Source organism: Armigeres subalbatus, chromosome 2 (assembly GCF_024139115.2).
Source record: "Armigeres subalbatus isolate Guangzhou_Male chromosome 2, GZ_Asu_2, whole genome shotgun sequence".
Classification (NCBI taxonomy): domain Eukaryota; kingdom Metazoa; phylum Arthropoda; class Insecta; order Diptera; family Culicidae; genus Armigeres; species Armigeres subalbatus.
Genome location: NC_085140.1, coordinates 17304582 through 17318928, shown reverse-complemented (window position 1 = coordinate 17318928; position 14347 = coordinate 17304582). Strand labels below are relative to the sequence as shown.

Here is a 14347-nt window from a genome sequence, read left to right as displayed (position 1 = left end):
AGGTGAATTTTCCACCCTTGAAAGAGCGTGAGAGAAGAGACGCGTACGGCGACGCGACGTGAGAGAATTATGCAATGAACACGACCAGAGATAAAGTGTATTATTGTTCTGGGATATGTGGCGTCGCGTCGTGGCGAGGCGATAAAGGAGATGCTATACAACACCGCAACTGTTCCTTTTCCGGTTGATATAGTTGGAGTGATGTCCTTTCGCATACGGCCCATGCAACACTGCAGCAGTATGTGCAGCGAGTTTTCTGACAGCATTATTTCTCCCTCATCAACGAAGGTAAACTTGGCACGCTAAGGATCGTTCATACAATGTCCATTGATGTTGTTTCATTGACATTGATGAAAACTGGTTATAACCAGTTTTTTGATCAAGAAAACTGGTGGTTGAAATCTGATTATGGATATTTTTGCGATTCGTATAGCATTTTTCATTAAATTAGGGGAGACTGGGTAGACTTGATCCCCTTTTCTGATTTCGGATGTATCACAGCCAAAAATAAATAAACATACGCGATTTACACACAGACTCTCTAAGGAATATAATATTTAACTTTACTGATGTATGACAGTCCTTAAATCATGGTTGTTATTTTTTAGAGTGCTGTCAAAAATCTGCTTTTAAATTGAAATTGATCCTTCTCCAAGAACTTGCTTTGATAAAATTAAAAAGGTGCCCTCAGATTTTTTAAATATTTTTCCTTAAAAATACGCGCAATTTTCGAATCGCTGTACGTATACATGAACGATTTTTGATATTGAATTGGACAGCACATGCAATTTTAAAATTTGGGGAGACTTGATCCCCTTTCTATGATATCTACGCAATAAATAATTTTTCCTGCAAACCCTTCATCAAATCTGTCAAATGTACACAAAATTAGAAGCCTGAGAACAGATTTATATTTTTTAAATTTTTGTATGGGTGACTAATGGGGGATCAAATGTCCCCATATTGAGGCAATAACTTCAAATCCAAATATCCTAAAACTTTGATGGAATGTTGACATTTTCATCAGTACAAATCATTAAGCACATTTATGGCTTTGTGCTGTGAAAAAACGAAAGCATTTGGTCATTGTTATGAAAAGTTATTCAAATTTTGCTTGGCCAATAAAAAAATCTTTAGGAAGGTCTAAACATACAAACCGCCTAGCAGAATAAATAAGGTTGTCAATCCAAAAAATATCTCACCACATAGAGGTCATTTGTCTAGAGGATCTATACTAAAAAATACGCTAGAACAAAACTACTTTAGTTCTCGATAAAACAGGGGGTGATCAAGTCTCCCCGGGGATCAAGTCTACCCACCTTCCCCTTCTTCTTCTTCTTCTTATTGGCATTACATCCCCACACTGGGCCAGAGCCGCCTCGCAGCTTAGTGTTCGCTAAGCACTTCCACAGTTATTAACTGCGAGGTTTCTAAGCCAGGTTACCATTTCTGCATTCGTATACCACGAGGCTAGCACGATGATACTTTTATGCCAAGGGAAGTCGAGACAATTTTCAATCCGAAAATTGTCTAGACCGGCATCGGGAATCGAACCCAGCCACCCTCAGCATGGTCTTGCTTTGTAGCCGCGCGTCTTACCGCACGGCTAAGGAGGGCCCCTACCACCCACCTTCCCCTACTGAGTTGGAATATCAATACAGTCACCTCTCCATATCTCGATATTGAAGGGACCATCGAGATAGGGAGAGATCGAGGAATGGAAGGAAAACTGAAATGGGTACTAGATCCAAAAAAGCTCGTTGCTATGAAAAACGACAACAAAACAAATGTCATTTCCTGTTGTTGATATGTTTGTTATTGTCCGAAGATGGTCTAGTAGCCTAAAAATTTGAACATATCGACATAAGGAGAGTGAATCTAGAACAAAATATGATCAGATCACATCGACATAGAGAAATATCGAGATAGGGAGGTTATCGAGATGTGGAATGCCCAAATATATGTAGATTGAAGGGACCGAGGAAACCATCGACATAGAGAGATACAGAACATCGAGATGTAGAGAGTAGACTGTATTAGTTTATCTTTGAATACGACAAATAAAAAAATTAGAATAGATAAGCTATCATGTAGCGACAACGCCTATCGAATTTTTGACAGGCTAATATTAAAAGTTGGAAGCCTTATCAACATAGCACAGATGCAAACGAATTCTCTGAGATGAGCTCATTAGTATTTTGGCCGCAACATTAGAACAACGATTCGATCCAGAAAGAACGAAAAATCATAGAACGTATTATTTTTATATTAGAGACGAGCCAGATTTGGACTGAAAGCCTCTGTAATGAGGGTAATAAAAAGAATTACATTCTTTAATTTAGCTTTCTCTTACCGATAATCCATTCAGCAAAAACGACGCGATTGAACAAACGAATGATAAAACTTTCGCGTGTAAAAAGCTAGTTGGCCACCTAGGGATGGTAGAAAGAACTATTATGTGTGGTTGAAGTATTAACTATATTATTGTCTAGATAAACACACTTTGAAAATATACTATTTTAAATTAAACTTATGATCCAATCGTAAAATAACGCAGCAATCTCGAGTGAAATATATTTTGTAACTTTTTCCTTTATAAGATAATGACTTTTTTGTTTCTAGTATTGTTTGTATAAATATATATTTATTATATAGATATATAGATATATATATATATATATATATATATATATATATATATATATATATATATATATATATATATATATATATATATATATATATATATAATTATAAGTCTATCACTGATTTATTCTAAAAAAAAGAACTTTATTTGCTACTTTTACATTACATGCACTCACTTTTATAACTAATACGAAAAAATACCGATCCTAAAGACTGATTGATTAATACTGACCCTCGAAGAGTCGATTGATTCCTATTTAAAACCTAAACTTGCCTACTCTGCTTTTCCTGGCCGACCTAGTTGGACGGTTCTGATTCTGCTGACGGTGGCTTGGTAACCGGGCTGCATGTTGGACGGCGTGGACGGTGGTGTGACCGCGTGGCGTACTTTGGACCTTAATACTCAGCATTAATGCGATGACCGGCGCATAATTCCTCCGGGGGTAGATCGAAGGGCGTCCTCGAACTTCTTTTCATTCCTCCTGGGATGGGGTGTCCTTTTGAATTCCAATTTTGATGACCGTTCTCTTTCTAAAATACAGATTATTGCTATGACAATTAAAATTACCATTGTCGTTGACAATCCTCCAAAAGCGGCCAACAATAAGTTTTGTGCTCGTACTGCTTCAGTTTGACGTGCTCCAATTGGTTTCTATTTTGCATGGTTTGATTATGGATGACGGGTATCTCGTGTCGTTGTGCGATGTTCCAATTTATCGCAAGATTTGGAAATGCTCCTTGAATTTCTCTTGTTTTGCTTATCAACTCTTCTGAAGTGAAAACGTGATCGTCAACCTGAATACTGCAATTGTAAAATGTTAAGACGAAATTTCCTTGAAGTTTTCGATTATGTGGTCCGCAATTTGATTTCAAATGTGAATTTTAGCGTTGTTAATCAGGACCTTGTTGTTGGCTATTAGCGTGACTTTTGTTGTGTCATCGAATTTCGCTTCACAATGGCTTTCTATTCCAAGGATTATATGAAGCGAGCAATTATTCCTTAGTGGTTCAAGGAATGTACTTTGCTGGATAAAGCTCTCTGGGTTTGTGGTACTAAAACATCGTTTCCACTCCGTATGACGTGTGGAGGAGTTGTGTTATGACATAGTCATGAACTGTTAAGGGTATAATCCTAATAATTTCGCAATTTCCTGTGACTTTAGGAATTTGCAAGATATACAGTAGAAGATCACCTTTGATTGCTACTTTGGGTTTAGCGTAGTGGAGGGCTTCCTCGGGAAAATTTGTGTTTATCCCTTGTTCATTAAGTAAAGTTTCCATAGTCAGAATTTCATTAAGTGAGAGCAACTTACTGTTGGCGAGATTGATCCGAGTCCTCAGAATTGTGTCTTCCAAATCTTCCAGGATTTTGTTCGTTGTATCCATGTAAAGAAGTAGTGTTATGGCATCCATTTCTTCTAAAAGGATTTTGTTTTCTGTTGATTGTTGGTCAATAAGCCTATTGACAGTCGTCATTATTGTGTCGATTTTGGTGTTGAGTACGTTGTTGATTCTTATTTGTTGATTATTTTGGGATATAAGGTCCTCGAACGTAGTGTTGATTATTCTCAGGTCTTCGGCGTCGGGGAGCCAGCGATCCATTTCAAGCGACTCCTAATGCGTCCCATCTCTTGGGTCTCCTAGATTTCATCGGTTTAAGTTGGTACAGGTTATTAACAAGTTCCCTACTTTTTTGAAAAATAAGATTTGATATTGGAATTTCCCTATTTATCTGCCTAGCTATTTTGGAAAATAAATAAACATTGTTCTCTAAGTTTGTAATATTTATCGGATGAATGATTTTAATAAATCCTGTTTGTAATTTGCAATCATTTAACTTCAGCAATAGGATCGGATCGTTCATCAAATTTTTGATTTCTAGAGATTCTAACTTAGCTGTTGTTGAAAGTATTAAAATAAAAAATGATATTGTCAGTGAGTGCATCTGAAAATATAAGAAAAATTATAAGATTTCATTAGTATGTAATTTAGGATTTTCTACATCTTTTTATCTTGTTTTTGTGTCTTTTAATGGCCTTGTTATTCTTAAATGTCTTGTCAGTAATAGCATTTGCGTTAGTCGGTTTAGCCCTAGGGTCTAGTTTTTTCCTGATGTTGGGTATCAAAAATACTTCCTGCTGGTTTTCTAAATGAGGCGGGTTCTCTTTGTTATTGTTCTGATTTTCTTGATTTGATCTAGCTTTTTCGATGTTTGCTTTAACTTTAACGTATACTTTTTGAGAATTATCTTCTATCTGATTCGGGTCAAGTAAATTGTTGTTATTAAAGATGACTTCATTGGGGGTGAATTTCGTTGCTGAATGAATGGAAGAATTGTAAAGAGAAATTGCTAACTTTACTAGCGCGGTAGTGTCTATATCTGGGAATTTATACTTATTTGTGTTTATAATTTCTATTATAGTCGAGTGGGTTTTTCGACTTGGCCATTAGATTCAGAGCAAGATGCATAAGCTAACTCGATATTCAGAGCGTCTAAGTAATTTTTAGTTGTAATGACATAAACGTCGTTTCATGGTCCGTAATGATCTTCCTTGGTGTACCATAAATTCCGAAATAGTCTGCGAGAGCAGTTTTGACGTCTGTTAAATTTTAGTTTCCATAAAGATCATCTGGGCATGTTTTGAAAAGGAGTCGACTAATGATAGAAAGTTATGTCGGTTTATCTGAAAAATGTCCATATGGACCCGGTCAAAAGGTTTGTCCGTTGTTGGTCTTGGTGAAAGTTTAATATTATACGGTTTCCTCTCGTATTTGTGCATGTTGCACATTCTACATGTTTGGGTCACCATTTTAATTTTTGATGTCATCCTAGGAAAGAAATAGCTACGCTTCAACTGGTTGTCGACTTCCGTAACTCCACGATGAGCTCGGTTATGTTCCTTGTTGATGATTATGTCTTGTCTTTGTTCGTTAGCTACGTCTTCAACTTGCAACTGGGTCAAAACAAAGTGTCCCTTTTGGTTAAAATGTGTTTTATAGACTTCTTGTATGATTGGGATAATGTGTTCTGGTGCCATAATTGCTGTTTGTCGGTTATTATGGTATTTTAGAAGAACGTCTTTAATAATGTCCTCGTCGTATCTATCTCTGCAAATAATTGTCCTATGAAAATGTGTAAATGGTGTTTCTGTAATGTCCGTGTTTAGTCGGGATATTTTGAAAATGATTTGGTTTTTGTAGTAATTTAAGGGACGTTCGACACAGTGTATAAAATAGTCATCGGAAGTGTCTGCGGAATGTACCGTTTGTGAGTCAGTGTCAATGTCTAATTCTTCTGCGGGTGATGAGCTTTCCGAAATGGTTTGTTCTCCTGGATTACTGGTGGTGTCTGAAACAAATGAATTTTCATTATTATTTATGTTCATGGTATGTTTTTTCCTCTTGGTTGGTTTATTTTCTGTCTTGTAATTCTTCGGTCGTGTATTATCTGAAAATAGAAAAGTACTATTAGTATTTAGTTCCGGTGAATCTTCTGTTTTCCTGCTGAGAGCATCAGCTACAACGTTTGTTTTGCCTTGGCGATATTTGACATCGTAATCAAAGTTCTCCAAGTCAAGGCGCCATCTCAAAATTTTGCAATTTTTGTAGAATTTTAATAAAAGTCAATGGTTTATGGTCAGTTATTAAGGTAAATTTGTTACCATGTAGATAATTACGAAATTTATCAACTGCCCATATAATTGCAAGGGCCTCTTTTCGGTAGTCCAATAGTTTTTTTCGGCCTTATGCAAAGTTCTTCTTCCAAAACCTATTGGTCGTTCGATATTATCTTGTATTTGAGACAGTACTGCTCCTAGCGCGTAGTTACTAGCATCTGTCGTCAATATGAAAGGAATATTAAAGTCCGGGTAAGCTAGTATTTGATCGGAAGTTAGTATCAGTTTCAGCTTTTCAAACCCATTTTATAATCTTCATCTTTAGTATTAACATTCTGCTCTTTCTTTAAATATTTTGTAAGAGGCTTAGCCAATTTAGCATAATCTCTTATAAAACGCCTGTAATACCCAGTTAGACCTAAGAATTGTTTTATTTCTTTTTGCGTCGTGGGAATCTTCCAATCCAGAATCTTCGTAATTTTACTAGGATCTGGTTTTACACCATCAGGTGTGATAACGTGCCCCAAAAACTCAGTCTCTCTTTTCAAAACTCGCATTTATCGAGCTGAATTTTCAGATTGAATTCGGAGAGTCGCTTCAAAATTTTATTAACATTTTCTATGTGATTTTTGAGGTTGTATCCTACGATAATGATATCGTCTAGATACACGTAACATATTGCACCGATGAAATCATGCAAAATGTTATTCATAGCACGCTGGAAGGTGGCAGGTGCATTTTTAAGCCAAAAGGCATCCTTGTAAATTCAAAGTGGCCTTGGTCTGTAGAAAAGGCTGTCTTAGCCTTGTGTGAGGGATCCATTTCAATTTGATGGAAGCCTGATTTGAGGTCGAGCGTTGTGAAGTATACGGACTTCCCAAGGCTGTCTAAGATATCCTCTATCTGTGGAATTGGGAATTTATCGTCAATTGTTTTATCGTTCAGTTTACGATAATCGATGACTACCCTTACTTTCCGTTTTCCTGATGCATCCAATTTTTAGGAACTACCCATATTGGAGATGAGTATGGGCTGGTAGAGTGGCTAATTATCCCGTTGCGTAACATCTCGCTTATCTGTTCCTCAACATCCCTTTTAAAATGATGCGGATATCGATATGATTTTGTATACGTTGGTTTTTCATCGCTAGTATGTATCTGATGTTTTATGGCAGTTGTTGCCGTAAGTTTCTCATCAGCCTTCAATAACACAGCTTGGTTTCTCAAAACAGTTTTAATTAATTCTTGTTTTTCCATTTTCGACAAATGATCCATTCTAATGAAATTAGAAATAGCAGTTTCATCTAATTCAGTTTCTCCATTAATCGGTATAGGTGTTACTGTTTCAAAATTATTTACTCTAATTTCAAGTTTAGCTTTGAGGCAAGGTGGCACTCTTTTATTGGTAAGAATTTTCACAGTCGTCTTTTTGTTTCGAGATCTGTAAAGACCTGGTTCAATGACGGCGGTGTTGCATAATTTCTGAAAAGATGGTACTAACCAATCGCCATCTGTTGTAGTGTCTAGCTCAATTTGGTAGGAATGGAGCTTTTTTGCTGGAAAATATTTTTCGAAAGGAATGGTGATATTGGAAAATTTAATTTCTTCACGTTCATAATCTATTTTTGCTCTATTTTTCGCAAGGAATTGGGATCCAATTATCCCATCAAAAAAATTGTGAAATTCAAGTTCATAGTATGTTTGAAGTGGAACATTTGGTCCTAGCAGACTTGCCCTTCCTTTCTGATTTATAATATGGTTCCCGGAAATGTTCTTGATTTCTGTTTTTCTGATAGATTTCACGTTTGTTAAGATTCCAGGGCGTATGACATTCTTATTTGCACCTGTGTCAATTAATAGCCTAATATTTCGATTTCCATTTAAGGTGGTAATGAAGGGAAGGTAATTTAAGTTTGAGTGTTCGCTTTTGTTGCCAAGCAAAAATTTAAATCAATATCCTCATCTTCCCTTTCAGAATCTGAAGATTTTTCGTCTTCGGACACTTCATTGTTATTAATTTGTCTTTTGTTTAATGTTAATCTGGATTTAATAGACCCTGTTTCCATGGGTTGCGGGTCGCTACTTATTTGCTCTGGATGTGTCCTTATCCTATCATCTTTTGAAAATTGCTGCTTAGTTGTGTTTGGATATTTGTTGTTACGGAATTTATCTTCTTTGGGGTCAAAGCTGCTCGGTTTTTTAAAATTATCTCGGTTAGAAGCTGTTTCAATTTTGCTTCTGAACTTACACACGAAAGCATAGGCTGCTTCCATGTCTTCGGGTCCAGCTGCTTGAGCGTACCCGAAATAAGGCTCTTTTAGACCGGCAAGGAATGCTGCTAATGCATCCTCTTCGATAAAAGAGTTGATAGCATCCCAGTTATCTTGGTATTTACGCTTCTGTTTAGCAAGGGACTTGATATTTTGGACTATCTCTTTACATCTATTATAGTATTTATGAACTGACATGTTGTCAGTCATTTTCGTTTGCCACAACTGGCTTTTGTAATACGTAAGCTCTTGACGATCGCCGAGAGCGCTTGTTAGGATGTCCCTAATCTCCTCAAACGTTTGTGGATTTCCAGCAAGGCAAATGATATCCTTTGCTTTTCCTTCTATTTTATTCGCAACCGCAGTTACGAAAATATCGAATTGATCAGGATTAACCAGATTCTTAAACCTGTTCAGTGTGTTTTCCGCGGTGGTTAACCAAGCGGACAATTGCTTCCTATTCCCATCAAACTTAGGTAATGATTTTATTGGGTCAGGAATTTTATACAGAGACTCTACGCTTACTGCTGAGTTAGCGCTTTGTTGCTGTATGTGGTTTTGGGTTGCACTCGCTTGCGCTTGGCCATGCGATAGTGCTTCAATTTGTTGTTGTTGTTGCTGCTGTGTGTTTCTCATTAACTCGAGAAGTTGAGCGATGTTATTGACCTGAGCGGACAGCTGTTCCATATCTGTGTCAGTGTCGTCCAGGGAAAACTTTTCAATGTTTGGCACGGTGTTAACTGGAATATGCGAAAATTCCGCGCTTTCCTCACTTGATGCCTCAGACTCGGTGCTGCTATCAGTGATTCTCACTTTAATAGATTTTAGCATGCGCCTTGTCTCTTTCAAAGCACTCAAAGACTGTTTGACTTTTGGCATCTAAATTTGCCGTAATACTTAGTCTTGTGGCTTATTTTGGGGATTTTAACAAAAGATTTCGAAGCACACTAAAAGTGTTGTATCACTTCATGGAGGCCCACCAAATTGGTGTTGTTTCGCTTCCCTACCCGCAAATTCAAAGTTTCAAATCAATTACCCGTTTCTCGTTGTACCTAGTGTACGTACGATCTGCGTTGGCTCGCAAAAGAGTTGTAATGAAATTTGCAGGGACGCAAGTTATTTTGTGCACTTAAATTCAACTACACACTTCTCACTGCACCTATCTTATAGTATGCGAGCAATACGTGTCGTCTCGCAATTGAAAAAGGAGAAACAAAATTACTTACGGTTTTTGCTGTCGTGGTGTCCTGTGTAGGCCGGGCTGACGATGCTGGTACTCCAGGTGTAACTCGCAGGGGATCCTCAACTCCTTGACGACGTTTCCGTCCGTGTGTCTTGGATGCGTAAATAACTGGGTTCACAGTTATTGTGGCAGAATCACTTTAATCGCGTTTGTTAATCGCGACTTTTCCACTGTTCTCACAAGTTATCACTCAGCCGACTCCGGACGGCTGCGCCAATTATAAGTCTATCACTGATTTATTCTAAAAAAAAGAACTTTATTTGCTACTTTTACATTACATGCACTCACTTTTATAACTAATACGAAAAAATACCGATCCTAAAGACTGATTGATTAATACTGTTCCTCGAAGAGTCGATTGATTCCTATTTAAAACCTAAACTTGCCTACTCTGCTTTTCCTGGCCGACCTAGTTGGACGGTTCTGATTCTGCTGACGGTGGCTTGGTAACCGGGCTGCATGTTGGACGGCGTGGACGGTGGTGTGACCGCGTGGCGTACTTTGGACCTTAATACTCAGCATTAATGCGATGACCGGCGCATAATTATATATATATATATATATATATATATATATATATATATATATATATATTGTTTGTATCTAGTTTGATTTGTATTAAGTTTGGATTGCATTTGGATTTGGTTTGTATTTCGATTGCATTGAACTTGGATTGGATTGGATTGAACTGGATTTGCATTGGATTTCATATTGATCTGGATTTGATTTGCACTGAAATTGATTTGGATTGTATTTGGATTGGATTTGGATAGGATTTGGATTGAATTTGGATTGGATTAGGAATGATTTTTTATTGGATTTGGATAAGATTTCGATTGGATTTGGATTGGATTTCGATTGAAATTGGATTAGATTAGATGTGGATTGGATTGTCTTTCGATTGGATTTGGATTGAACTGGATTTTGAATCAATTTAGATTAGATTAGATTTTGATTAGATTTGGATTGGATCTGGAATTGGGGATTTGCATTAGACTTGGGGTCGAGCTGGATCAAAATTAATTGGGATTTGGATTGGATTTGGAATGGATTTGGATTGGATTTGGATTGGATTTGGCTTGAATTTGGATTGGATTTGGATTGTATTTGGATTGGATTTGGATTGGATTTGGATTGGATTAGGAATGATTTTTTATTGGATTTGGATTGGATTTCGATTGGATTTGGATTGGATTTCGATTGAAATTGGATTAGATTAGATGTGGATTGAATTGTGTTTCGATTGGATTTATATTGAACTGGATTTTGAATAATTTTAGATTAGATTGGATGTTGATTAGATTTGGATTGGATCTGGAATTGGAATTGGATTTGCATTAGACTTGGGGTCGAGCTGGATCAAAATTAATTGGGATTTGGATTGGATTTGGAATGGATTTGGATTGGATTTGGCTTGAATTTGGATTGGATTTGGATTGTATTTGGATTGGATTTGGATTGGATTTGGATTGGATTTGGATTGGATTTGGATTGGATTTGGATTGGATTAGGAATGATTTTTTATTGGATTTGGATTGGATTTCGATTGGATTTGGATTGGATTTCGATTGAAATTGGATTAGATTAGATGTGGATTGAATTGTGTTTCGATTGGATTTATATTGAACTGGATTTTGAATAATTTTAGATTACATTGGATGTGGATTAGATTTGGATTGGATCTGGAATTGGAATTGGATTTGCATTAGACTTCGGGTCGAGCTGGATCAAAATAAATTGGGATTTGGACTGGATTTGGAATGGATTTGGATTCGATTTGGAATGGAGTTGGCTTGAATTTGGATTGTATTTGGATTGGATTTGGATTGGATTAGGAATGATTTTTTATTGAATTTGGATAAGATTTCGATTGGATTTGGATTGGATTTCGATTGAAATTGGATTAGATTAGATGTGGATTGAATTGTGTTTCGATTGGATTTGGATTGAACTAGATTTTGAATCAATTTAGATTAGATTGGATGTTGATTTGATTTGGATTGGATCTGGAATTGGAATTGGATTTGCATTAGACTTGGGGTCGAGCTGGATCAAAATTAGTTGGGATTAAGATTGGGTTTGGATTTGGATTGGATTTTGGATTGGATTTGGATTGGATTTGGATTGGATTTGGATTGGAGTTGGCTTGGATTTGGATTGGATTTGGATTGGATTTGGATTGGATTTGGATTGGATTTGAAATGGATTTGGAATGACTTTTTATTGGATTTGGATTGGATTTCGATTGGATTTGGATTGGATTTCGATTGAAATTGGATTAGATTAGATGTGGATTGAATTGTGTTTCGATTGGATTTGGATTGAACTAGATTTTGAATCAATTTAGATTAGATTGGATGTTGATTTGATTTGGATTGGATCTGGAATTGAATTTGGATTTGCATTAGACTTGGGGTCGAGCTGGATCAAAATTAGTTGGGATTAAGTTTGGGTTTGGATTGGATTTTGGATTGGATATGGATTGGATTTGGATGGGATTTGGATTGGATTTGGATTGGATTTGGATTGGATTTGGATTGGTTTGGATTGGTTGGATTGGATTCGGATTGGTTTGGATTGGTTTGGATTGGTTGGATGGGTTTGGATTGGTTTAGATTAGATTTGGATTGGTTTGGATTGGTTTGGATTGGTTTGGATTGGTTGGATTGGTTTGGATTGGTTTGGATTGGACTTGGATTGGTTTGGATTGGTTTGGATTGGTTTGGATTGGTTTGGATTGGTTTGGATTGGTTTGGATTGGTTTGGATTAGATTTGGATTGGTTTGATTGGTTTGGATTGGTTTGGATTGGTTTGGATTGGTTTGGATTGGTTTGGATTGGTTTGGATTGGTTTGGATTGGTTTGGATTGGTTTGGATAGGATTTGGATTGAATTTGGATTGGTTTGAATTGGTTTGGATTGGTTTGGATTGGTTTGGTTGGATTGGTTTGGATTGGTTTGGATTGGTTTGGTTTGGATTGGTTTGGTTTGATTGGATTGGTTTGGATTGGTTTGGATTGGTTTGGATTGGTTTGGATTGGATTTGGATTGGTTTGGATTGGTTTGGTTTGGATTGGTTTGGATTGGTTTGGTTGGACTTGGATTGGTTTGGATTGGTTTGGATTGGTTTGGATTGGTTTGGATTGGTTTGGATTGGTTTGGATTGGTTTGGTTTGGATTGGATTGGCATTGGTTTGGTTTGGATTGGTTTGGATTGGTTTGGATTGGTTTGGATTGGTTTGGATTGGTTTGGTTTGGTTTGGATTGGTTTGGTTTGGATTTGGTTTGGTTTGGATTGGTTTGGATTGGATTTGGATTGGATTTGGATTGGATTCGGATTGGATTTAGATTGGATTTGGATTGGATTTGGATTGGATTTGGATTGGATTTGGATTGCATTTGGATTGGATTTGTATTTGGATTGGATTTGGATTGGAATTGGATTGGATTTGTATTTGGATTGGATTTGGATTTGGATTGGATTTGGATTGGATTTAGATTAGATTTGGATTGGAATGGAATTGGATTGGATTTGGATTTGAATTTGGATTGGATTTGGATTGGATTTGAATTTGGTTTGAATTGGATTTGGATTGGATTTGGTTTGGATTTGGATTTGGATTGGACTTGGATTGGATTTGGATTGGATTTGGATTGGATTTGGATTGGATCTGGATTGGGTTTAGATTGGATTTGGATTGGATTTGGATTAGATTTGGACTGGATTTGGATTGGATTTGGAATTGGATTGGGTTTGGATTGGATTTGGATTGGATTTGGATTGGATTTGGATTGGATTTGGATTGGATTTGGATTGGATTTGGATTGGATTTGGATTGGATTTTGATTGGATTTGGATTGGGTTTGGATTGGATTTGGATTAGACTTGGATTGGATTTGGATTGGATTTGAATTGGATTTGGATACGATTTGTGATTAGATTTAGATTGGATTTGGGTTGGATTTGAATTGAATTTGGATTGGATTTGGATTGGATTTGGATTTGGATTGGATTTGGATTGGATTTGGATTGGAATTGGATTTGGTTTGGATTTTGATTGGATTTAGATTGAGTTGAAAAGTAGGTCATAGGATAAGAAGAAGATGAAGAAGAGGAGAAGAAAAAGAAGAAGAAATTTTCTATTTTTCCAATTTGAAAGATTTTGATCAGAAGCCATACAATTTAACACGATAAATTGCTGAGGAAACATCGGAATTCCTAGGTGCTTAATGCAAAAAGTGTGACAATGACCAACATTTCTCCAAGTTCGTCTTCAATTGTCAAATCACTTAACACATTTATGTGTTAGCTTGATAATTTTCCAATAACTCTGCTCGCAGACATAAAAATGAATGCTGAATACTCAAAATCGCTAAACAGTTACTGTTTATTCCTTAGTAAATATAAAACAACATTTTTTGTGATAACTTCGAGATTAAACACTGGAAAGTAGAGAGAAGCGACGCCTTTGATCACAACAGGCACGTGCAAAGGACCGACAGACACTACTTGACGAGACAAACAGGTTTTCGGATTAATTTGACAGTACAACAATGAAAAATCTAAACTTA

At 36.6% G+C, this 14347-nt stretch overlaps 1 long non-coding RNA gene across 1 annotated transcript; it reads right to left on the bottom strand.

Moving 5' to 3' along the window:
• Nucleotides 1–2766: 2766 nt before the first annotated feature.
• LOC134214075 (uncharacterized) lies at nucleotides 2767–4225 on the bottom strand. The gene is made up of 2 exons (XR_009979637.1): nucleotides 3960–4225; nucleotides 2767–3177 (listed from the first exon to the last, which is right to left on the bottom strand). It is a non-coding gene; the product is annotated as an uncharacterized LOC134214075 (long non-coding RNA).
• Between the last annotated feature and the right edge of the window lie 10122 nt (nucleotides 4226–14347).